The 26,022-nt window shown below is 48.4% G+C and overlaps 5 non-coding genes across 5 annotated transcripts; all 5 read right to left on the reverse strand.

Annotated features, from left to right (window-relative positions):
* Window positions 1-13,255: 13,255 nt before the first annotated feature.
* Window positions 13,256-13,328, reverse strand: trnar-ucg (transfer RNA arginine (anticodon UCG)). The gene has a single exon. It is a non-coding gene; the product is annotated as a tRNA-Arg (tRNA).
* Window positions 13,329-15,082: 1,754 nt separating this feature from the next.
* trnar-ucg (transfer RNA arginine (anticodon UCG)) lies at window positions 15,083-15,155 on the reverse strand. The gene has a single exon. It is a non-coding gene; the product is annotated as a tRNA-Arg (tRNA).
* A 1,477-nt stretch (window positions 15,156-16,632) lies between these two features.
* Window positions 16,633-16,705, reverse strand: trnaq-uug (transfer RNA glutamine (anticodon UUG)). The gene has a single exon. It is a non-coding gene; the product is annotated as a tRNA-Gln (tRNA).
* A 1,754-nt stretch (window positions 16,706-18,459) lies between these two features.
* trnaq-uug (transfer RNA glutamine (anticodon UUG)) lies at window positions 18,460-18,532 on the reverse strand. Its single transcript has one exon. It is a non-coding gene; the product is annotated as a tRNA-Gln (tRNA).
* Window positions 18,533-21,740: 3,208 nt separating this feature from the next.
* Window positions 21,741-21,813, reverse strand: trnar-ucg (transfer RNA arginine (anticodon UCG)). The gene has a single exon. It is a non-coding gene; the product is annotated as a tRNA-Arg (tRNA).
* Between the last annotated feature and the right edge of the window lie 4,209 nt (window positions 21,814-26,022).

Consider the following 26,022-nt stretch of genomic DNA (forward strand, 5'->3'; position numbering starts at 1 on the left):
CTGGAACACACAGACATCATCAGAGGCTGGGTTTATTCTCTAGTGATGCTCTGTCAGGCCTTTACTGTAGCTGTTTCAGTTCCTGTATGTTCTTGTGGCATTTCACATTCAGCCTTACCTTTAACTTTTACCTTTAAAGGTACAAGATGGCACTGCAAGAGTGGCAACTAGTTGCAGTAGCTCCGAGTGTGTTTGTGTTTTGGTATGTTTTTGTACTTTTTTCGAGTTTATTTCTGCACTAGTCTCAGTTGGAAGTGTGCACCTAGGTATGTACTACTCGTGAGACTGCATTTGTATTTTTCTCTTTTTCTTTCTGGGGCTAGTTAAATCGGCATCAGCAGACCCTTTCAGCCACGGCTCCATTGTTTACACTTGGGAGCAGCTGTTAGCACTGCGCAACACCAAGGTACTCCCCGTGGAAAGACCAGTGATCCCCACGTAATTAAGGAGAAGGGGATGCAGAGCTGGAATGAAGTGCCAGGAGAAGAAAAGATGGTATAAAACATGCATATCGTCTGTCATCATGGGAAATGTAAGCTCTCTCCCTAATAAGATGGATGAGCTAACGGCGCTAACCAGGCTGCAGAGGGAGTACCGGGAGTGTAGCCTTATGTGCTTCACAGAGACTTGGCTGAATGAACTCTCACCGGACTCACACGTCATTCTGGATGGATTTCAACTCGTGAGAGCAGACAGGAAAGCCAAGGAGAGCGGTAAGAGGAAAGGAGGGGGTATAGCGATGTTTGTGAATGATAGATGGTGTAACCCAGGGCACATCAGGATAAAGGAGCAGTACTGCAGTAAAAACATTGAACTGCTAGCGGTTAGCATTCGGCCATATTACCTCCCGAGGGAATTCTCGCACGTTATTGCAATAACTGTGTACATCCCCCCGGTGGCCAATGCTGCTGCAGCCTGTGAGCTCTTACACACTACAGTGTCAAAGCTTCAGACATCGCACCCCCAGTCCCTGCTACTAATCTCCGGTGACTTCAATCATGCTTCCCTGTCCTCCACTCTCCCAACCTTCACTCAGTACAGTATGTGAAATGCCACACCAGAGACAATAGAACTTTGGATTTAATGTATGTGAACACCAAGGACGCATATAGTTCATCACCCCTCCCCCCACTGGGCCGTTCTGACCACAGTCTGGTTCACTTGTCCCCTACATACATACATATGGTGAATAAACAACCACCCACCAAGAGGTATGTAAGGAGCTGGTCTGAGGAGACCAGTATGGGACTGAGGGACTGCTTTGACACCACGGACTGGGATGTGTTGTGTGAACCTCACGGGGATGACATTGATAGCCTGACAACCTGCATCACGGATTACATTAATTTCTGTGTTGAAAACACTGTGTCAGTCAAGAAGGTGCGGTGTTTTCCCAACAATAAACCCTGGGTGACCTCTGAACTAAAAGCCCTATTAAACGAGAAGAAGAGGGTTTTTAAATCTGGCAACAAGGAGGAGATGAGGAGAGTGCAGAGGGAGCTGAAGAGGGGGATAAGGAGAGGCAAGGACAGCTACAGGAGGAAGCTGGAGGAGCACCTCAAGGGGAGCAACACCGGAGAGGTATGGAGAGGCCTGAAAACCATCTCTGGCCACACAAAGGACAGTGGGAGGGGCCCTGTCTCTGGGGTCCAGGACTGGGCAAATGAGTTGAATCTCTTTTTCAACAGATTTGACTGTACCACCCCACCCTCCCCCACTCACCATAGTCTTGACCTGTCTGTGATATCACTCCACCACCACCCCTCTCACCTCATAATACCTCTGACACCAACAGCTCCCTCCTCACACCACATCACCCCCCTCCACTCCCTGCCAGACCAATCCACACACTCCACCCCTGACCTCACTCTACAGGACTCACACCTCGGCTACACCCCTCGCCTCTCCATAACAGCTGATCAGTTGTTGAAGGAGCTGAGGAGGATCAAGACGAGGAAAGCTGCTGGCCCTGATGGTATCAACTCCAGACTGCTTAAGGACTGTGCAGATCAGCTCTGTGGGATACTTCTGTACATCTTCAACCTGAGCCTCAGTCTGGAGAGAATTCCACTTCTGTGGAAAACATCATGTGTGGTTCCAGTTCCCAAGACTGCGCACCCCAGGGAGCTCAACCACTTTAGGCCAGTAGCTTTAACGTCTCACCTGATGAAGATCATGGAGAGGATTGTTCTCTCCCACCTCTGACACCTGTTAAACAGCGAGATGGACCCCCTGCAGTTCACATACCGACTGGGCATTGGTGTAGATGACGCTGTCATCTACCTGCTACACTGGTCACTTTTACACCTGGAGGGCACTGGGAGCACTGTGAGAGTCATGTTCTTTGACTTCTCCAGTGCTTTCAACACAATCCAGCCATCACTGCTTAGGGGGAAGCTGGAGGGAGCTGGTGTCAACTGCCACCTGGCTGCATGGATCATCGACTGCCTCATTAACAGGCCGCAGTATGTGAGGCTCCGCGACTGTGTGTCTGATGTGGTAGTCTGCAGCACGGGGGCTCCACAGGGTACAGTGCTCTCTCCTTTCCTCTTTACACTTTACACATCTGACTTCAGCTACAACATGGACAGCTGCCACCTCCAGAAGTTCTCTGATGATACAGCCATCGTTGGACGTGTGTCAGAGGGGGACGATCTGGAGTACAGAGAGGTCATCAACAACTTTGTCGCCTGGTGCGAACTGAACCACCTGCGCATCAACGCCAGCAAGACAAAGGAGGTGATGATTGATTTCAGAAGGACGGCTCCTCAAATTGCACCAGTGAACATCCAGGGTTTGGACATTGAGATCGTGGAGGAGTACAAATACCTGGGTGTTCACCTCAACAACAAACTGGACTGGACAAACAACACAGATGTCCTGTACAAGAAGGTCTCCACCAAAGTCGTCTCCACCTGTTGAGAAGACTGAGGCCTTTTGGTGTGTGCAGGACACTGCTTAGGACTTTTTATGACTCTGTGGTGGCATCAGCGATTTTCTACACTGTGGTCTGCTGGGGCTGTGGAAGTTCAGAGAGGGACAGGAAGAAACCTAATAAACTGGTCAGAAGGGCTGGCTCAGTCTTGGACTATCCTCTGGACTCCATTGAGAAGGTGGGTGAGAGGAGGATGTTAACCAAGCTGACATCAATCATGGATAACCCCTCTAACCCCCTATATGAGGCTGTGGGGGCTTTAAGCAGCTCTTTTAGTAGTAGACTACTGCACCCACGGTGTAAGAAGGAGAGATACCGCAGGTCATTCATACCTACTGCTGTCAGACTGTATAACACCCACAACTTGTAATGTAGCACCAATAACCTGTTTGTCGGTTTTATTTGCACTACTTCACCACTACTACCTCTACCTCATCGATGCAATTATTATGTGCAATAATATAGGTCTTAAATTATTTTTACATACTTTTATTTATATATATGTGTGTGTGTGTGTGTGTGTGTGTGTGTATATATAATATATATATTACACACAGAGTCTACCTGTAATATGCAAAATTTCTTTTCCGAGCCTCTCAGTAAGGCAATATTTCTATACTTTTCAAGGTAGATAATGCAAATAGTCCTCTGTATTTAATCTTTTGTTTGTCTAATTTTTATTTCAGTTTTTATTTGTTATCTGTATGGCATTTTCTTGCTACTCTAACACGTGAATTTCCCCAATGTGGGATCAATAAAGTGAATCTAATCTAATCTAATCTAATCTAATCTAATCTAATCTAATCTAACGAGTAGAATGAATGCTCAATTGGATTCAGGTCATGTGACTGACTTGGCCAGTGCAGGACATTCCATTTCTTTACCTTAAAAATCTTTGATTGCTTTCAAAGTATAATTCAGGTCATTGTCCAGCTGCACTGTGAAGCACCGTTCAATGAGTTTTGAAAGATTTGACTCAATGTGCGAAGATAACATAGCCCTATACACTTTTTAGAATTCATCCTGCTGGTTTTGTCAGTAGTCACATCATCAGTAAATACAAGGGAACCAGTTTCACTGGCAACCATATGTGATAATGATTAAGATGAGATGGTATGCTTTGGATCATGAGCAGTTTTTTACCTTCTCCATATTCTTCTTCTCTGATCATTCTGGTACAAATTGACTTTGTCTTGTCTGTCTTTTGTCTCCTCTGTCTATAGGATGTTATTCCAGAACTGTACTAGCTTTTTAAAATTTTTTTTCTTAAATAGCAAACTCTAATGTAGTCTGCTTTTGAGGTTTACCAATGGTTTATTATTTTATTGCATTATTTGTTGACTCTTTCTTGTTTGTTTTGATTTTTCAGAGTAATCAGTGGCAGTGACAGTGTATTAGACTTCATATTGAGAGTTAACAGTAACAGATTTCAAATGCAACACTTTAAATCAAATATAGACCCTTTATCTGCTTACTTGTAAGTGAAACAATGAGGGAGTAACACACATCTGGCCATGCCATAGAACAGCTGACTGAGAAGCCAATTGTGCAGTTACTCTTGGTTCCTAAAAATGGGTGAGCCCATATAAAAAACATGGTATTTCCTATTTTGATCACCATATTTGGATGTAAATATCCCAAAATTAAAGTACGAAGTCAACACTTTGAGCCCATATTCATTATTTAATATACTGTGATAAACAGCGAAAATAATAATCATATCTCCAAATATTTGTATAAAAAATCTTGCCTGTGTGCTGTTTAAATTATCACCATGCACTGTGTCAGGTGTGTGAGGGAGGCGGATGTAAACACAGAAGTGTTTATTATAATACAGTGCTATCTACATACAAAGTGCAGGAAACACACACAGCAGCAAACAGTCCAAATTGACAGGCAAAGTCAAAAACAGGCAAAAGGTCGATCAAGGAATAAACAGGATATCGGAGGCAAAACGATAACAAGAACAAGATTGGGAACAAGAGTCGAGGAACCAGGAAGATCACAAAAATGGGAAACAAGGCTCAGTAAGGCACACTGAATACGGTGTAATATTTCACGTCACATTACCATCAGTGCAGTCCTTAAGTAGCCCAACACTTCTTTCACTGATAGAGGACAGGTGCACCTTGTTCACGGCGCGCATGCTGGAGCTCATTTGGCACACGCAGCCCGTGGCGTGCCTTCAGGTGCACGTGCCAAGGCATGCAGGGCTGACAGAATCCCCTCCCAAAGAGCTCCCTCCAGGAGCAAAAATCCATAATACTTGGCCCCAGTGGGGGTTCAGGCTCAGGCTCTCGACATGATTTGGGTTCTAGGCTAGGAGTAGGCTTGACCTCGGGACTTGACACGAACTCTGGACTGGACTCGGGCTCTGAAGACGACATGGACTCTGGACTGGATTTGGGTTTGAGCTCTGTAGACGATGAGGACTTGGGCTCGGGTTCTGTAGACGATTCAATTTCAGGACTGGACTTGGGCTCTGGAGACAGCTCAGGCTCTGGAGATGGCTCAGGCTCTTGGCTGGGCTCAGACTCCGTAGAGGGCTCTGGACTGGGCTCAGACTCTGTAGAGGGCTCTGGAGCAGGAACTGGCTCCATAGAGGGCTCTGGAGCAGGAACTGGCTCCGTAGAGGGCTCTGGAGCAGGAACTGGCTCCGTAGAGGGCTCTGGAGCAGGAACTGGATCTAGAGCAGGCACTGGATCTGGAGTGGGCCCCGGCACTGGCTGCAGCGCGGGCTCTGATGCTGGCTGCGGCGCTGGCTGTGGCACAGGCTCTGGAGCAGGCTCTGATGTTGGCTGCGGCGTGGGCTCTGGCTCGGGAGCGGGCATTGGCTCAGACTCTGGCTCGAGAGCAGGCGCTGGCCCTGACTCTGACTCTGGCTCGGGAGCAGGTGCTGGCTCCAACTCTGGCTCCATCTCTGGCTCAGGAGCAGGCGCTGGCTCTGACTCTGGCTCCACCTCTGTCTCAGGAGCAGGTGCTGGAACAGGAACAGCTGCAGGCACGGAAACAGGAACAGCTGCAGGCACTGGCTGAGGAACCGGCTCAAAAGAGGCAGCCTCCTCTGCTGTCTCTATATCAGCCACTGGGGGGAGCTCTGGAATAACTGCCTCCTTATCTGAGTCAGCCACTTGAGTGGTTGCCTTTAGGAGATGCTCTAGAGCATCAGCCTCCTCTACTGTGTCGACCACAAGAGGGAGCTCTGGAGTCCCAGCCTCCTCAGCTGGGTTGGCCTCAGGCATGATTGCCCCTCCCCAAAATTTTTCAAGGGGTTCCTCCTTTACTAGTGATACAAAATTAACCTCAAGCATGGCAAAGAAAGTCTGAGAATTACGAAGGCACGGGTGTTCCACCCGAATGAGATAGTCAACCCATCTGCGTGCTCGTCCAGAAATAAATGTCAATATGAAGCTTATCCAGATGGGTTTGGGTGGCTTGGGCTCTTGGAGGTTTTTATAGAAGAGATCACACTGTAGCTTGAATCCCCTTGGGTGATATATTCCATAGTAGACTGCCAGGGAACTCCAGTCAGTCTTCTGACGAAAATACGTGGAGAGTGGCAGGGACAGGGGAAACCCGGAAGCGGCATGGGATAGCATATTGGAAAAAATCTGCTACATCCATGGTATGGTGAAGTATTCTGTCAGATGCATGAAGGAGGCGGATGTAAATGCAGAAGTGTTTATTATAATACAGTGCGATCTATATACAAAGTGCAGGAAACACACAACAGCAAACAGTCCAAATTGACAGGCAAAGTCAAAAACAGGAAAACAGGCAAAAGGTTGATCAAGGCGCAAACAGGATATCGGAGGCAAAATGAGAATCGGGAACAAGAGTCGAGGAACCAGGAAGATCACAAAAACGGGAAACAAGGCTCGGTAATGCACACTGAACGCGGCGTAATACTTCGTGTCGCATAACCAACAGCGCAGTCCTTAAATAGCCCAACACTTAGTTCATTGATAGAGGACAGGTGCACCTTGTTCATGGCGTGTGTGCTGGAGCTCGTTTGGCATGCGCAGCCTGAGGCATGCCTTCAGGTGCATGCGCCAAGGCGTGCAGGACTGACACACTGCAGTAATATAGCATGAATATTGTAGTTTATAGTGTTTCAGTTAGATGACCACGACCATTCCACAAAAACATAATAATAATATTAATACATTTATGTGGGAGAGAGGGTGTAGTCGAGCATCGGCTGTAAACAGTGAGGGGTTGGGTTGAAACAGCAGGTTACATGTGATGAATTACACCTGTGTCTAATTACTGGCTGTCTACAACCCGAATTCCAAAAAAGTTAGGATGCTGTATAAAATGTAAATAAAACAGAATGCAATGATTTGCAAATCTCATAAACCCATATTTTTTTCACATTAGAATACAGATAGGTGGCACGGTGGAGCTTCGTATTAGCGCTGTCGCCTCACAGCAAGAAGGTCCGGGTTTGAGCCCTGTGGCCGGCGAGGGCCTTTCTGTGTGGAGTTTGCACGTTCTCCCCATGTCTGCGTGGGTTTCCTCCGGGTGCTCCGGTTTCCCCCACGGTCCAAAGACATGCAGGTTAGGTTAACTGGTGACTCTAAATTGACCATAGATATGAGTGTGAATGGTTGTCTGTGTCTATGTGTCAGCCCTGTGATGACCTGGCGACTTGTCCAGGGTGTACCCTGCCTTTCGCCTGTAGTCAGCTGGGATAGGCTCCAGCTTGCCTGCGACCCTGTAGAACAGGATAAAGTGGCTAGAGATAATGAGATGAGAATATAGACAACATATTGGTATTTATTAATCAAAATTGTTTACTCATCCTACTTCACCCTGTATCCACCTACACTTGAACACAAACACTTCCTGTATACTTCCACCTGCCAGGGCGCTGGCCAAATGAGTGTGTATGAGGCTACACAAACTTTTGCAGAGCAGGTGACCTGAGGCTGCGTTTTAATTGGCGGCTTCAAGATTTGGTCTGGGGTGCAACAAAGTGTGCCCCGACATGCTTCCTTTTATTAGCAGCCAACTGGAATTGTTTTTAAAGTTTTTTCCATGTGATTGGACAGTTTTCTATGGACCTTCATACTTGTGGCTGTCGCTCACTGCTCCTAATTAGACCAGCGGTTAAACAAGATGGCAAGTTCAAGTGGGCCCACTGAGAGAAAATTCTGTTATTTATTTACAGAAACATCCTTTTACACAGCGTACACTGAAAGAAAAAAAGAGAGAAGAAAGGAGCTTGGACCGGACCAGGCCAAATTAAACATTAAGAAGCAGGCAGGTAATCGAGGATGGACTTACACTTGAGGCTTCTCCTGCTCTTGTTATGACAAACAGAGCTGGCTAGCTGGATGCATTTTGAGTAATGTGCTTTATTGCTTTCCCTGTTTGCTTTTTCAAAGCATTGGCACCGAAACATTGCGGACAATGATGGGGGTACAGGACCTTAAACACCTTACTGAAAAGTGCAAATGGCACAAAAGTAGTCACAGACATCTTAACTCTTTGAAGCTAAATTTCTTTGTTAGGCTTAACACTGCTAAACAGTTAGATGAGGGCTTCAGGATCGGCATTGGCCATGCTATCAATGGAAAAGAGACTGGTGACGAAGATGACTAACTTTAACCAGAAAGTCATTGAGAAATTTGCAGGCCAGAAGGAAAGGAGGGCAAAATTTATGTTCAAATAGTGCTTGTTTTTAAATCTAAAGACTGGCAGCTTCTATGTACTCAGTCTGATCAGTAAGCAGTACTCAAGCAAGAATTTACTTGGACTATGTTATTAACACTTCACTCAAAATGTTACTTTAATTTGTGCATTTACACAATGTCTTTCACATGGTTAACTGCTTGTTGGCTGTAGAATGGGACAGGCATTCTGTAGGCTGTTGTTACAGTGTGTCTGGACAGTGCTTACGCAACATTATGGTCTTGTTTATTGATTGGTTTGAAGGTGTATAATATGGGATCATTTAATAAACAAGCGTTTTGCAGATCAGATTTAATGGCATGCATTATTTCATTCTACCTTTCTGGCTTCTTTAAAAAAAAATGGCTTACCTCATAATGTGAATATCTCTTAACACAAACTAAATAAAAACTCAACTAAAATTAGCTCTTAATTCCTCAAAAGCAAAAAACAAACTAAAACTACTTATGCACTCCTAAAACTAGACTGAAATGAAAAACCAAATCAAAAAAGACTCAGTAATAAAAAAACTAATGAAAATTTCAAAACTACAATAACTCTGCCTCAATAGTGCACCCACCCCCTCCCCCCAAATTTTTTTAGCACCAGCCACCACAGCTATTGTGTCTCTGATACCCCTTTTCCACCAAATCCGTTCCAGGGCTGGTTCACAACTCGTTCAACTTGCGAGCCAGCTGAGAACCAGTTTGCTTTTCCATAGCTCAGGGTGCTAAGGGGAGCCACATCATTACGTCGCTGTATACGTCAGTTACGTCGCTGTATACGTCAGTTACATCACTGTATACGTTAGTTACGTCGCTGCATACGTTAGTTACGTCGCTGCATTTGCATAAACCTTGGTGCGAACATCGAAGCAGCAACAACACAGAGAAGAAGAAGCAACAACAACAATAATGGATGACTTCGCGTTTGTACAGCTGCTGCTTCTTGTCGCTTAAAAATGGCGACCTTTCGCGGTCTTGCAATTGTTGTTGATCATAACAACTCTGCCCCCCCACCCCCCGCTGACATAAGCGGTTCTTTCCTCTGGCCCAGCAAAGAGTTGGTGCTAGCCTGGAACCAGTTTTTCTGGCCCCAGAGCCAGTTCATTGTCAGTGGAAACAGAAAACCCGGTTCCAAACTAAGCACTGGCCCCGAACCAGCCCTGGAACTGCTTTGGTGGAAAAGGGGCATAGAGTGGTGCTTGAAAGTTTGTGAACCCTTTAGAATTTTCTATATTTCTGCATAAATATGACCTAAAACAACATCAGATTGTCACGCAAGTCCTAAAAGTAGGTAAAGAGGACCCAGTTAAACAAATAAGACAAAAATATTATACTTGGTCATTTATTTATTGAGGAAAATGATCCAATATTCCATATCTGTGAGTGGCAAAAGTATGTGAACCTCTAGGATTAATAGTTAATTTGAAGGTGAAATTAGAGTCAGGTGATTTCAATTGATGGGATGACAATCAGATGTGAGTGGGCACCCTGTTTTATTTAAAGAACAGGGATCTATCAAAGTCTGATCTTCACAACACATGTTTGTGGAAGTGTATAATAGTACGAACAAAGGAGATTTCTGAGGACCTCAGAAACAGCATTGTTGATGCTCATCAGGCTGGAAAAGGTTACAAAACAATCTCTAAAGAGTTTGGACTCCACCAATCCACAGTCAGACAGAATGTGTACAAATGGAGGAAATTTAAGACCATTGTTACCCTCCCCAGGAGTGGTCAAACAACAAAGATCACTCCAAGAGCAAGGCGTGTAATAGTCAGCGAGGTCACAAAGGACCCCAGGGTAACTTCTAAGCAACTGAAGGCCTCTCTCACGTTGGTTAATATTAATGTTCATGAGTCCACCATCGGTGTAGTGGTTAGCGCTGTCGCCTCACAGCAAGAAGGTCCTGGGTTCGAGCCCCGGGGCCGGCGAGGGCCTTTCTGTGTGGAGTTTGCATGTTCTCCCTGTGTCCGCGTGGGTTTCCTCTGGGTGCTCCGGTTTCCCCCACAGTCCAAAGACATGCAGGTTAGGTTAACTGGTGACTCTAAATTGACCGTAGGTGTGAATGTGAGTGTGAATGGTTGTCTGTGTCTATGTGTCAGCCCTGTGATGACCTGGCGACTTGTCCAGGGTGTACCCCGCCTTTCGCCCGTAGTCAGCTGGGATAGGCTCCAGCTTGCCTGCGACCTTGTAGAAGGATAAAGCGGCTAGAGATAATGAGATGAGATGAGTCCAACATCAGGAGAACACTGAACAACAATGGTGTGCATGGCAGGGTTGCAAGGAGAAAGCCACTGCTCTCCAAAAACAACATTGCTGCTCATCTGCAGTTTGCTAAATATCACGTGGACAAGCCAGACAGCTATTGGAAAAATGTTTTGTGAAGGATGAGACCAAAATAGAACATTTTGGTTGAAATGAGAAGCCTCATGTTTGGAGAAAGGAAAACACTGCATTCCAGCATAAGAACCATATCCCATCTGTGAAACATGGTGGTGGTAGTATCATGGTTTGGGCCTGTTTTGCTGCATCTGGGCCAGGACGGCTTGCCATCATTGATGGAACCATGAATTCTGAATTATACCAGTGAATTCTAAAGGAAAATGTAAGGACATCTGTCCATGAACTGAATCTTAAGAGAAGCTGGGTCATGCAGCAAGACAACGACCTTAAGCACACAAGTCATTCTACCAAAGAATGGTTAAAGAAGATTACAGTTAATGTTTTGGAATGACCAAGTCAAAGTCCTGACCTTAATCCAATCAAAATTTTGTGGAAGGACCTGAAGCGAGCAGTTCATGTGAGGAAACCCACCAACATCCCAGAGTTGAAGCTGTTCTGTACGGAGGAATGGGCTAAAATTCCTCCAAGCCGGTGTGCAGGACTGATCAACAGTTACCGGAAACGTTTAGTTGCAGTTATTGCTGCACAAGGGGGTCACACCAGATACTGAAAGCAAAGGTTCACATACTTTTGTCACTCACAGATATGTAATATTGGAACATTTTCCTCAATAAATAAATGACCAAGTATAATATTTTTGTCTCATTTGTTTAACTGGGTTCTCTTTATCTACTTTTAGGACTTGTGTGAAAATCTGATGATGTTTTAGGTCATATTTATGCAGAAATATAGAAAATTCTAAAGGGTTCACAAACTTTCAAGCACCACTGTAAGTGTCTTGCATATGGCCAGTAATGAAAGAGAAAGCTGTGTTCCCCAATGTGTGTGTGTGCATGTGTGTCAGTCTCACTGAAAAGTGAACATAAAGAATAAAGTGCACCTTGGTCTGTCATGCCTGTTCCCAGTTCCTCACTGCTCCAACTCAGGAAGGTTACACTGGTTCTGAAACCTGGGATTGAGGAACAAATGCCACCATGGAGTCCAAACCAGTCAGGTAGCTCTTTCAGACACTCATCAATGACCTCCAATGCCAGCACAAAGAACTTCTCATGCTGTCCGTTGAGCAGGGGCAATGCTTCCAGGCCATATTCGAGATCTAGACAAAGGATCAGCAGGGGACACGGAGCTTGGCAGGTACTCGAATGGTCGCTCCTGTGGCCAGTGTTCCTGTTCAGCAAGTCAAGATGGGGTAGCAGGATGACCCAGAAGCAGGGCTTAATTTGAGGGGGAGCAAGCCGGAGCACGCTCCGGAACCTCGGACGTTGGCTCCGGCAGCTATTTACACTGGATCCGGTTATCTGCCACCTCTCTTGACTATGTAACAAAATTTAAAAAACCCAAATAATTAAATAAATAAATGCAAGTATATTTAGTGTTAATGTCTGATTTTGATAACTGTCTTGTTGGTGATTTCTCTCATGAAATGACATCCACAAAATAACTGTTTGTATATTACGGAAAAGGAACGAACACCGCAATGGAGTCTAAGACAATCAGGTAGTGCTTTCTTTATAGACAGTGATGTGAACATGAGCATCAATGTTGTCTGTTGGATATGTCCGTGGTATCCTCAGAGAATGTTATAAGGCTGTTGTCTCACAGATACGCAGAAGAGGCAGGAGGGAATACACTTGAAAGCAGGGGACTGATGCAGCAGACTTGGAGCACGCCTAAGGTTGAGGAGCACGCTGAGCTCCTCGGTCTTGTCGACAATCAAGGTGAGATTGTTCTTGTTGCGACAGTGAAGGCAGATCCTGAGACTTCCTCCTGTGGGTGCTCCCGTCGCAGCCACTGCCGAGGCCTATGTCCGTGGTATCCTCAGAGAATTTTATTAGGCTGTCCTCTCTGAGCTACGCAGAAGAGGCAGGAGTGAATACACTCGACAGCAGGGGGCTGAGGCAGCAGCCTTGGCGCACGCCTGTGTTGAGGTTCAGGGTGGGTGAGGAAATCCGACACCCAGGAGCAGATGGTACCACACAGGTTGCTGAGGTTAATAAATACTTTGTTTGGAACAACAGCGTTGCTGAGTTTAAGGACCACTTTGTTTAGAAAAGAGAGCATTGAACGCAGAGCATAAGCCTTCTCCCGCGACATTCACTGATCTGTGGCGCCAACACGCAAACCTCGTGGGCTTCAGCCGTTGTCTGAAATGGCCACCCACAAAGAACAGCAGGGTCAGGCAGAAGTCTGGGTGCGCTTTTGAACTAAAGTACAGCGAGACAAGCTTCCTTTCAATTGACCCAGGGGGGACTTGAACCCACAATCCTCAGCTCCGAAGGCTGATGCCTTATCCATTAGGCCACTGGGCCTGCCTGCAGCTGTGCTTCTTGGTCCGTTTACATGCTTTTCATGCCCACACATGCGCTGCGCACGTGAGCGAATGCTTTCAGATTGATTCTCCACATTCCCAGCTGCCCTCTCGATTTTGCTGACGGACCCTGGAAAGCTGGTCTGGAGGCTGATGCATTATCCCTTACTTAGGCTAGTTTCTACATATGCTTTGATGCTTCTCTTGCTCGCACGTGACAGAAACTGTCATCTGAACGGCTCGGATTGATTGTCTACATTCACAGCAATTCTTCAGACTTTTTCCAGCACGAACTGGGAAGCACGCAATGCATCGCGACAGTCTGTGCAAGGTACGACTCAAACGCAGTTCACAAAGGTAGAATCTTGGAGGAGGCCACTTCATTTTGTCGGTCTTCACTTGAAATCTCAGGACCTTTTCACCTATGTCATCCATCAACAGCATCAGACTGACTCCACATTCAGAGGAATCGGGCTTCTCTTGCTCGCTCGTGACAGAAACTGTCATACGAACGGCTCGGATCGATTGTCTACATTCACAGCAATTCTTCAGACTTTTTCCAGCACGAACTGGGAAGCACGCAGGGCATCGCGACAGTCTGTGCAAGGTACGACTCAAACGCAGTTCACAAAGATAGAATCTTGGAGGAGGCCACTTCATTTTGTCGGTCTTCACTTGAAATCTCAGGACCTTTTCACCTATGTCATCCATCAACAGCATCAGACTGACTCCACATTCAGAGGAATCGGGTCGGTTGTCACAGCACGGACCGGAAGGAAGCAAAGGATCACGAGCGCCTGCACCTGCCGGGAATCTAACCCGGCTGACAAGACTGGGAACCTTGCATGATGCCATTACCGTACACCACTGGCACGTTTTGTGCCACCTGCCGGGCCAATTTTACGTGCTTCAGGTTTTGGATTGTCATCCGTACCCGGAGAGTACAAGGAAGGTCTTATGCCAGAATCAGTTACTTCCAGTTACTTCAAAACAGTTTCCAAAGGACAGTGCAGGAACCGGCAGACAGACGTGCAAGCCGTGAGGACGAGCCCATCGTCAGCGCAAACATGAAAGCCGCTGTGTCTTCCTGAGTATGCTGCTGGTTCGCCGAGTCCGTTTTTTGGGAGGAACCCGGCAATCTCTGGCTTTTGACCAGCTCGACAGGCAAGCCGGGAACGGATGGCCATTGCTTTTCTTAAGGTCAATGCTGAGCTCCTCGGTCTTGTCGACAATCAAGGTGAGATTGTTCTTGTTGCGACAGTGAAGGCAGATCCTGAGACTTCCTCCTGTGGGTGCTCCCGTCGCAGCCACTGCCGAGGCCTATGTCCGTGGTATCCTCAGAGAATTTTATTAGGCTGTCCTCTCTGAGCTACGCAGAAGAGGCAGGAGTGAATACACTCGACAGCAGGGGGCTGAGGCAGCAGCCTTGGCGCACGCCTGTGTTGAGGTTCAGGGTGGGTGAGGAAATCCGACACCCAGGAGCAGATGGTACCACACAAGTTGCTGAGGTTAATAAATACTTTGTTTGGAACAACAGCGTTGCTGAGTTTAAGGACCACTTTGTTTAGAAAAGAGAGCGTTGAACGCAGAGCATAAGCCTTCTCCCGCGACATTCACTGATCTGTGGCGCCAACACGCAAACCTCGTGGGCTTCAGCCGTTGTCTGAAATGGCCACCCACAAAGAACAGCAGGGTCAGGCAGAAGTCTGGGTGCGCTTTTGAACTAAAGTACAGCGAGACAAGCTTCCTTTCAATTGACCCAGGGGGGACTTGAACCCACAATCCTCAGCTCCGAAGGCTGATGCCTTATCCATTAGGCCACTGGGCCTGCCTGCAGCTGTGCTTCTTGGTCCGTTTACATGCTTTTCATGCCCACACATGCGCTGCGCACGTGAGCGAATGCTTTCAGATTGATTCTCCACATTCCCAGCTGCCCTCTCGATTTTGCTGACGGACCCTGGAAAGCTGGTCTGGAGGCTGATGCATTATCCCTTACTTAGGCTAGTTTCTACATATGCTTTGATGCTTCTCTTGCTCGCACGTGACAGAAACTGTCATCTGAACGGCTCGGATTGATTGTCTACATTCACAGCAATTCTTCAGACTTTTTCCAGCACGAACTGGGAAGCACGCAATGCATCGCGACAGTCTGTGCAAGGTACGACTCAAACGCAGTTCACAAAGGTAGAATCTTGGAGGAGGCCACTTCATTTTGTCGGTCTTCACTTGAAATCTCAGGACCTTTTCACCTATGTCATCCATCAACAGCATCAGACTGACTCCACATTCAGAGGAATCGGGTCGGTTGTCACAGCACGGACCGGAAGGAAGCAAAGGATCACGAGCGCCTGCACTTGCCGGGAATCTAACCCGGCTGACAAGACTGGGAACCTTGCATGATGCCATTACCGTACACCACTGGCACGTTTTGTGCCACCTGCCGGGCCAATTTTACGTGCTTCAGGTTTTGGATTGTCATCCGTACCCGGAGAGTACAAGGAAGGTCTTATGCCAGAATCAGTTACTTCCAGTTACTTCAAAACAGTTTCCAAAGGACAGTGCAGGAACCGGCAGACAGACGTGCAAGCCGTGAGGACGAGCCCATCGTCAGCGCAAACATGAAACCCGCTGTGTCTTCCTGAGTATGCTGCTGGTTCGCCGAGTCCGTTTTTGGGAGGAACCCGGCAATCTCTGGCTTTTGACCAGCTCGACAGGCAAGCCGGGAACGGATGGCCATTGCTTTTCTTAAGGTCAATGCTGAGCTCCTCGGTCTTGTCGACAATCAAGGTGAGATTGTTCTTGTTGCGACAGTGAAGGCAGATCCTGACACTTCCTCCTGTGGGTGCTCCCGTCGCAGCCACTGCCGAGGCCTATGTCCGTGGTATCCTCAGAGAATTTTATTAGGCTGTCCTCTCTGAGCTACGCAGAAGAGGCAGGAGTGAATACACTCGACAGCAGGGGGCTGAGGCAGCAGCCTTGGCGCACGCCTGTGTTGAGGTTCAGGGTGGGTGAGGAAATCCGACACCCAGGAGCAGATGGTACCACACAGGTTGCTGAGGTTAATAAATACTTTGTTTGGAACAACAGCGTTGCTGAGTTTAAGGACCACTTTGTTTAGAAAAGAGAGCGTTGAACGCAGAGCATAAGCCTTCTCCCGCGACATTCACTGATCTGTGGCGCCAACACGCAAACCTCGTGGGCTTCAGCTGTTGTCTGAAATGGCCAGCCACAAAGAACAGCAGGGTCAGGCAGAAGTCTGGGTGCGCTTTTGAACTAAAGTACAGCGAGACGAGCTTCCTTTCAATTGACCCAGGGGGGACTTGAACCCACAATCCTCAGCTACAAAGGCTGATGCCTTATCCATTAGGCCACTGGGCCCGCCTGCAGCTGTGCTTCTTGGTCCGTTTACATGCTTTTCATGCCCACACATGCACTGCGCACGTGAGCGAATGCTTTCAGATTGATTCTCCACATTCCCAGCTGCCCTCTCGATTTTGCTGACGGACCCTGGAAAGCTGGTCTGGAGGCTGATGCATTATCCCTTACTTAGGCTAGTTTCTACATATGCTTTGATGCTTCTCTTGCTCGCACGTGACAGAAACTGTCATCTGAACGGCTCGGATTGATTGTCTACATTCACAGCAATTCTTCAGACTTTTTCCAGCACGAACTGGGAAGCACGCAATGCATCGCGACAGTCTGTGCAAGGTACGACTCAAACGCAGTTCACAAAGGTAGAATCTTGGAGGAGGCCACTTCATTTTGTCGGTCTTCACTTGAAATCTCAGGACCTTTTCACTTATGTCATCCATCAACAGCATCAGACTGACTCCACATTCAGAGGAATCGGGCTTCTCTTGCTCGCTCGTGACAGAAACTGTCATCTGAACGGCTCGGATTGATTGTCTACATTCACAGCAATTCTTCAGACTTTTTCCAGCACGAACTGGGAAGCACGCAATGCATCGCGACAGTCTGTGCAAGGTACGACTCAAACGCAGTTCACAAAGATAGAATCTTGGAGGAGGCCACTTCATTTTGTCGGTCTTCACTTGAAATCTCAGGACCTTTTCACCTATGTCATCCATCAACAGCATCAGACTGACTCCACATTCAGAGGAATCGGGTCGGTTGTCACAGCACGGACCGGAAGGAAGCAAAGGATCACGAGCGCCTGCACCTGCCGGGAATCTAACCCGGCTGACAAGACTGGGAACCTTGCATGATGCCATTACCGTACACCACTGGCACGTTTTGTGCCACCTGCCGGGCCAATTTTACGTGCTTCAGCTTTTGGATTGTCATCCGTACCCGGAGAGTACAAGGAAGGTCTTATGCCAGAATCAGTTACTTCCAGTTACTTCAAAACAGTTTCCAAAGGACAGTGCAGGAACCGGCAGACAGACGTGCAAGCCGTGAGGACGAGCCCATCGTCAGCGCAAACATGAAACCCGCTGTGTCTTCCTGAGTATGCTGCTGGTTCGCCGAGTCCGTTTTTTGGGAGGAACCCGGCAATCTCTGGCTTTTGACCAGCTCGACAGGCAAGCCGGGAACGGATGGCCATTGCTTTTCTTAAGGTCAATGCTGAGCTCCTCGGTCTTGTCGACAATCAAGGTGAGATTGTTCTTGTTGCGACAGTGAAGGCAGATCCTGAGACTTCCTCCTGTGGGTGCTCCCGTCGCAGCCACTGCCGAGGCCTATGTCCGTGGTATCCTCAGAGAATTTTATTAGGCTGTCCTCTCTGAGCTACGCAGAAGAGGCAGGAGTGAATACACTCGACAGCAGGGGGCTGAGGCAGCAGCCTTGGCGCACGCCTGTGTTGAGGTTCAGGGTGGGTGAGGAAATCCGACACCCAGGAGCAGATGGTACCACACAGGTTGCTGAGGTTAATAAATGCTTTGTTTGGAACAACAGCGTTGCTGAGTTTAAGGACCACTTTGTTTAGAAAAGAGAGCGTTGAACGCAGAACATAAGCCTTCTCCCGCGACATTCACTGATCTGTGGCGCCAATACGCAAACCTCGTGGGCTTCAGCCGTTGTCTGAAATGGCCAGCCACAAAGAACAGAAGGGTCAGGCAAAAGTCTGGGTGCGCTTTTGAACTAAAGTACAGCGAGACGAGCTTCCTTTCAATTGACCCAGGGGGGACTTGAACCCACAATCCTCAGCTCCAAAGGCTGATGCCTTATCCATTAGGCCACAGGGCCTGCCTGCAGCTGTGCTTCTTGGTCCGTTTACATGCTTTTCATGCCCACACATGCGCTGCGCACGTGAGCGAATGCTTTCAGATTGATTCTCCACATTCCCAGCTGCCCTCTCGATTTTGCTGACGGACCCTGGAAAGCTGGTCTGGAGGCTGATGCATTATCCCTTACTTAGGCTAGTTTCTACATATGCTTTGATGCTTCTCTTGCTCGCACGTGACAGAAACTGTCATCTGAACGGCTCGGATTGATTGTCTACATTCACAGCAATTCTTCAGACTTTTTCCAGCACGAACTGGGAAGCACGCAATGCATCGCGACAGTCTGTGCAAGGTACGACTCAAACGCAGTTCACAAAGGTAGAATCTTGGAGGAGGCCACTTCATTTTGTCGGTCTTCACTTGAAATCTCAGGACCTTTTCACCTATGTCATCCATCAACAGCATCAGACTGACTCCACATTCAGAGGAATCGGGCTTCTCTTGCTCGCTCGTGACAGAAACTGTCATACGAACGGCTCGGATCGATTGTCTACATTCACAGCAATTCTTCAGACTTTTTCCAGCACGAACTGGGAAGCACGCAGGGCATCGCGACAGTCTGTGCAAGGTACGACTCAAACGCAGTTCACAAAGATAGAATCTTGGAGGAGGCCACTTCATTTCGTCGGTCTTCACTTGAAATCTCAGGACCTTTTCACCTATGTCATCCATCAACAGCATCAGACTGACTCCACATTCAGAGGAATCGGGTAGGTTGTCACAGCACGGACCGGAAGGAAGCAAAGGATCACGAGCGCCTGCACCTGCCGGGAATCTAACCCGGCTGACAAGACTGGGAACCTTGCATGATGCCATTACCGTACACCACTGGCACGTTTTGTGCCACCTGCCGGGCCAATTTTACGTGCTTCAGGTTTTGGATTGTCATCCGTACCCGGAGAGTACAAGGAAGGTCTTATGCCAGAATCAGTTACTTCCAGTTACTTCAAAACAGTTTCCAAAGGACAGTGCAGGAACCGGCAGACAGACGTGCAAGCCGTGAGGACGAGCCCATCGTCAGCGCAAACATGAAAGCCGCTGTGTCTTCCTGAGTATGCTGCTGGATCGCCGAGTCCGTTTGTTGGGAGGAACCCGGCAATGTCTGGCTTTTGACCAGCTCGACAGGCAAGCCGGGAACGGATGGCCATTGCTTTTCTTAAGGTCAATGCTGAGCTCCTCGGTCTTGTCGACAATCAAGGTGAGATTGTTCTTGTTGCAACAGTGAAGGCAGATCCTGAGACTTCCTCCTGTGGGTGCTCCCGTCGCAGCCACTGCCGAGGCCTATGTCCGTGGTATCCTCAGAGAATTTTATTAGGCTGTCCTCTCTGAGCTACGCAGAAGAGGCAGGAGTGAATACACTCGACAGCAGGGAGCTGAGGCAGCAGCCTTGGTGCACGCCTGTGTTGAGGTTCAGGGTGGGTGAGGAAATCCGACACCCAGGAGCAGATGGTACCACACAGGTTGCTGAGGTTAATAAATGCTTTGTTTGGAACAACAGCGTTGCTGAGTTTAAGGACCACTTTGTTTAGAAAAGAGAGCGTTGAACGCAGAGCATAAGCCTTCTCCCGCGACATTCACTGATCTGTGGCGCCAACACGCAAACCTCGTGGGCTTCAGCCGTTGTCTGAAATGGCCAGCCACAAAGAACAGCAGGGTCAGGCAGAAGTCTGGGTGCACTTTTGAACTAAAGTACAGCGAGACTAGCTTCCTTTCAATTGACCCAGGGGGGACTTGAACCCACAATTCTCACCTCCGAAGGCTGACGCCTTATCCATTAGGCCACTGGGCCTGCATGCAGCCGTGCTTCTTGGTCCGTTTACATGCTTTTCATGCCCACACATGCGCTGCGCACGTGAGCGAATGCTTTCAGATTGATTCTCCACATTCCCAGCTGCCCTCTCGATTTTGCTGACGGACCCTGGAAAGCTGGTCTGGAGGCTGATGCATTATCCCTTACTTAGGCTAGTTTCTACATATGCTTTGATGCTTCTCTTGCTCGCACGTGACAGAAACTGTCATCTGAACGGCTCGGATTGATTGTCTACATTCACAGCAATTCTTCAGACTTTTTCCAGCACGAACTGGGAAGCACGCAGGGCATCGCGACAGTCTGTGCAAGGTACGACTCAAACGCAGTTCACAAAGATAGAATATTGGAGGAGGCCATTTCATTTCGTCGGTCTTCACTTAAAATCTCAGGACCTTTTCACCTATGTCATCCATCAACAGCATCAGACTGACTCCACATTCAGAGGAATCGGGTCGGTTGTCACAGCACGGACCGGAAGGAAGCAAAGGATCACGAGCGCCTGCACCTGCTGGGAATCTAACCCGGCTGACAAGACTGGGAACCTTGCATGATGCCATTACCGTACACCACTGGCACATTTTGTGCCACCTGCCGGTTACTTCAAAACAGTTTCCAAAGGACAGTGCAGGAACCGGCAGACAGACGTGCAAGCCGTGAGGACGAGCCCATCGTCAGCGCAAACATGAAAGCCGCTGTGTCTTCCTGAGTATGCTGCTGGTTCGCCGAGTCCGTTTTTTGGGAGGAAGCCGGCAATCTCTGGCTTTTGACCAGCTCGACAGGCAAGCCGGGAACGGATGGCCATTGCTTTTCTTAAGGTCAATGCTGAGCTCCTCGGTCTTGTCGACAATCAAGGTGAGATTGTTCTTGTTGCGACAGTGAAGGCAGATCCTGAGACTTCCTCCTGTGGGTGCTCCCGTCGCAGCCACTGCCGAGGGCTATGTCCGTAGTATCCTCAGAGAATTTTATTAGGCTGTCCTCTCTGAGCTACGCAGAAGAGGCAGGAGTGAATACACTCGACAGCAGGGGGCTGAGGCAGCAGCCTTGGCGCACGCCTGTGTTGAGGTTCAGGGTGGGTGAGGAAATCCGACACTCAGGAGCAGATGGTACCACACAGGTTGCTGAGGTTAATAAATACTTTGTTTGGAACAACAGCGTTGCTGAGTTTAAGGACCACTTTGTTTAGAAAAGAGAGCGTTGAACGCAGAGCATAAGCCTTCTCCCGCGACATTCACTGACCTGTGGCGCCAACACGCAAACCTCGTGGGTGTCTGAAATGGCCAGCCACAAAGAACAGCAGGGTCAGGCAGAAGTCTGGGTGCGCTTTTGAACTAAAGTACAGCAAGACAAGCTTTCTTTCAATTGACCCAGGGGGGACTTGAACCCACAATCCTCAGCTCCGAAGGCTGATGCCTTAACCATTAGGCCACTGGGTCTGCATGCAGCTGTGCTTCTTGGTCCGTTTACATGCTTTTCATGCCCACACATGCGCCGCGCACGTGAGCGAATGCTTTCAGATTGATTCTCCACATTCCCAGCTGCCCTCTCGATTTTGCTGACGGACCCTGGAAAGCTGGTCTGGAGGCTGATGCATTATCCCTTACTTAGGATAGTTTCTACATATGCTTTGATGCTTCTCTTGCTCGCAGGTGACAGAACCTGTCATATGAACGGCTCGGATTGACTGTCTACATTCACAGCAATTCTTCAGACTTTTTCCAGCATGAACTGGGAAGCACGCAATGCATTGCGACAGTCTGTGCAAGGTACGACTCAAACGCAGTTCACAAAGATAGAATCTTGGAGGAGGCCACTTCATTTTGTCGGTCTTCACTTGAAATCTCAGGACCTTTTCACCTATGTCATCCATCAACAGCATCAGACTGACTCCACATTCAGAGGAATCGGGCTTCTCTTGCTCGCTCGTGACAGAAACTGTCATACGAACGGCTCGGATCGATTGTCTACATTCACAGCAATTCTTCAGACTTTTTCCAGCACGAACTGGGAAGCACGCAGGGCATCGCGACAGTCTGTGCAAGGTACGACTCAAACGCAGTTCACAAAGATAGAATATTGGAGGAGGCCATTTCATTTCGTCGGTCTTCACTTGAAATCTCAGGACCTTTTCACCTATGTCATCCATCAACAGCATCAGACTGACTCCACATTCAGAGGAATCGGGTCGGTTGTCACAGCACGGACCGGAAGGAAGCAAAGGATCACGAGCGCCTGCACCTGCTGGGAATCTAACCCGGCTGACAAGACTGGGAACCTTGCATGATGCCATTACCGTACACCACTGGCAAATTTTGTGCCACCTGCCGGTTACTTCAAAACAGTTTCCAAAGGACAGTGCAGGAACCGGCAGACAGACGTGCAAGCCGTGAGGACGAGCCCATCGTCAGCGCAAACATGAAAGCCGCTGTGTCTTCCTGAGTATGCTGCTGGTTCGCCGAGTCCGTTTTTTGGGAGGAACCCGGCAATCTCTGGCTTTTGACCAGCTCGACAGGCAAGCCGGGAACGGATGGCCATTGCTTTTCTTAAGGTCAATGCTGAGCTCCTCGGTCTTGTCGACAATCAAGGTGAGATTGTTCTTGTTGCGACAGTGAAGGCAGATCCTGAGACTTCCTCCTGTGGGTGCTCCCGTCGCAGCCACTGCCGAGGGCTATGTCCGTAGTATCCTCAGAGAATTTTATTAGGCTGTCCTCTCTGAGCTACGCAGAAGAGGCAGGAGTGAATACACTCGACAGCAGGGGGCTGAGGCAGCAGCCTTGGCGCACGCCTGTGTTGAGGTTCAGGGTGGGTGAGGAAATCCGACACTCAGGAGCAGATGGTACCACACAGGTTGCTGAGGTTAATAAATACTTTGTTTGGAACAACAGCGTTGCTGAGTTTAAGGACCACTTTGTTTAGAAAAGAGAGCGTTGAACGCAGAGCATAAGCCTTCTCCCGTGACATTCACTGATCTGTGGCGCCAACACGCAAACCTCGTGGGTGTCTGAAATGGCCAGCCACAAAGAACAGCAGGGTCAGGCAGAAGTCTGGGTGCGCTTTTGAACTAAAGTACAGCGAGACAAGCTTCCTTTTAATTGACCCAGGGGGGACTTGAACCCACAATCCTCAGCTCTGAAGGCTGATGCCTTATCCATTAGGCCACTGGGTCTGCATGCAGCTGTGCTTCTTGGTCCGTTTACATGCTTTTCATGCCCACACATGCGCTGCGCACGTGAGCGAATGCTTTCAGATTGATTCTCCACATTCACAGCTGCCCTCTCGATTTTGCTGACGGACCCTGGAAAGCTGGTCTGGAGGCTGATGCATTATCCCTTACTTAGGATAGTTTCTACATATGCTTTGATGCTTCTCTTGCTCGCAGGTGACAGAACCTGTCATATGAACGGCTCGGATTGACTGTCTACATTCACAGCAATTCTTCAGACTTTTTCCAGCATGAACTGGGAAGCACGCAATGCATTGCGACAGTCTGTGCAAGGTACGACTCAAACGCAGTTCACAAAGATAGAATCTTGGAGGAGGCCACTTCATTTTGTCGGTCTTCACTAGAAATCTCAGGACCTTTTCACCTATGTCATCCATCAACAGCATCAGACTGACTCCACATTCAGAGGAATCGGGCTTCTCTTGCTCGCTCGTGACAGAAACTGACATACGAACTGCTCGGATCGATTGTCTACATTCACAGCAATTCTTCAGACTTTTTCCAGCACGAACTGGGAAGCACGCAGGGCATCGCGACAGTCTGTGCAAGGTACGACTCAAACGCAGTTCACAAAGATAGAATATTGGAGGAGGCCATTTCATTTCGTCGGTCTTCACTTGAAATCTCAGGACCTTTTCACCTATGTCATCCATCAACAGCATCAGACTGACTCCACATTCAGAGGAATCGGGTCGGTTGTCACAGCACGGACCGGAAGGAAGCAAAGGATCACGAGCGCCTGCACCTGCTGGGAATCTAACCCGGCTGACAAGACTGGGAACCTTGCATGATGCCATTACCGTACACCACTGGCACATTTTGTGCCACCTGCCGGTTACTTCAAAACAGTTTCCAAAGGACAGTGCAGGAACCGGCAGACAGACGTGCAAGCCGTGAGGACGAGCCCATCGTCAGCGCAAACATGAAAGCCGCTGTGTCTTCCTGAGTATGCTGCTGGTTCGCCGAGTCCGTTTTTTGGGAGGAAGCCGGCAATCTCTGGCTTTTGACCAGCTCGACAGGCAAGCCGGGAACGGATGGCCATTGCTTTTCTTAAGGTCAATGCTGAGCTCCTCGGTCTTGTCGACAATCAAGGTGAGATTGTTCTTGTTGCGACAGCGAAGGCAGATCCTGAGACTTCCTCCTGTGGGTGCTCCCGTCGCAGCCACTGCCGTGGGCTATGTCCGTAGTATCCTCAGAGAATTTTATTAGGCTGTCCTCTCTGAGCTACGCAGAAGAGGCAGGAGTGAATACACTCGACAGCAGGGGGCTGAGGCAGCAGCCTTGGCGCACGCCTGTGTTGAGGTTCAGGGTGGGTGAGGAAATCCGACACCCAGGAGCAGATGGTACCACACAGGTTGCTGAGGTTAATAAATACTTTGTTTGGAACAACAGCGTTGCTGAGTTTAAGGACCACTTTGTTTAGAAAAGACAGCCTTGAACGCAGAGCATAAGCCTTCTACCGCGACATTCACTGATCTGTGGCGCCAACACGCAAACCTCGTGGGTGTCTGAAATGGCCAGCCACAAAGAACAGCAGGGTCAGGCAGAAGTCTGGGTGCGCTTTTGAACTAAAGTACAGCGAGACAAGCTTCCTTTCAATTGACCCAGGGGGGACTTGAACCCACAATCCTCAGCTCTGAAGGCTGATGCCTTATCCATTAGGCCACTGGGTCTGCATGCAGCTGTGCTTCTTGGTCCATTTACATGCTTTTCATGCCCACACATGCGCTGCGCACGTGAGCGAATGCTTTCAGATTGATTCTCCACATTCACAGCTGCCCTCTCGATTTTGCTGACGGACCCTGGAAAGCTGGTCTGGAGGCTGATGCATTATCCCTTACTTAGGATAGTTTCTACATATGCTTTGATGCTTCTCTTGCTCGCAGGTGACAGAACCTGTCATATGAACGGCTCGGATTGACTGTCTACATTCACAGCAATTCTTCAGACTTTTTCCAGCATGAACTGGGAAGCACGCAATGCATTGCGACAGTCTGTGCAAGGTACGACTCAAACGCAGTTCACAAAGATAGAATCTTGGAGGAGGCCACTTCATTTTGTCGGTCTTCACTAGAAATCTCAGGACCTTTTCACCTATGTCATCCATCAACAGCATCAGACTGACTCCACATTCAGAGGAATCGGGCTTCTCTTGCTCGCTCGTGACAGAAACTGACATACGAACTGCTCGGATCGATTGTCTACATTCACAGCAATTCTTCAGACTTTTTCCAGCACGAACTGGGAAGCACGCAGGGCATCGCGACAGTCTGTGCAAGGTACGACTCAAACGCAGTTCACAAAGCTAGAATATTGGAGGAGGCCATTTCATTTCGTCGGTCTTCACTTGAAATCTCAGGACCTTTTCACCTATGTCATCCATCAACAGCATCAGACTGACTCCACATTCAGAGGAATCGGG

Source organism: Neoarius graeffei, chromosome 10 (genome assembly GCF_027579695.1).
Source record: "Neoarius graeffei isolate fNeoGra1 chromosome 10, fNeoGra1.pri, whole genome shotgun sequence".
NCBI classification, from domain to species: domain Eukaryota; kingdom Metazoa; phylum Chordata; class Actinopteri; order Siluriformes; family Ariidae; genus Neoarius; species Neoarius graeffei.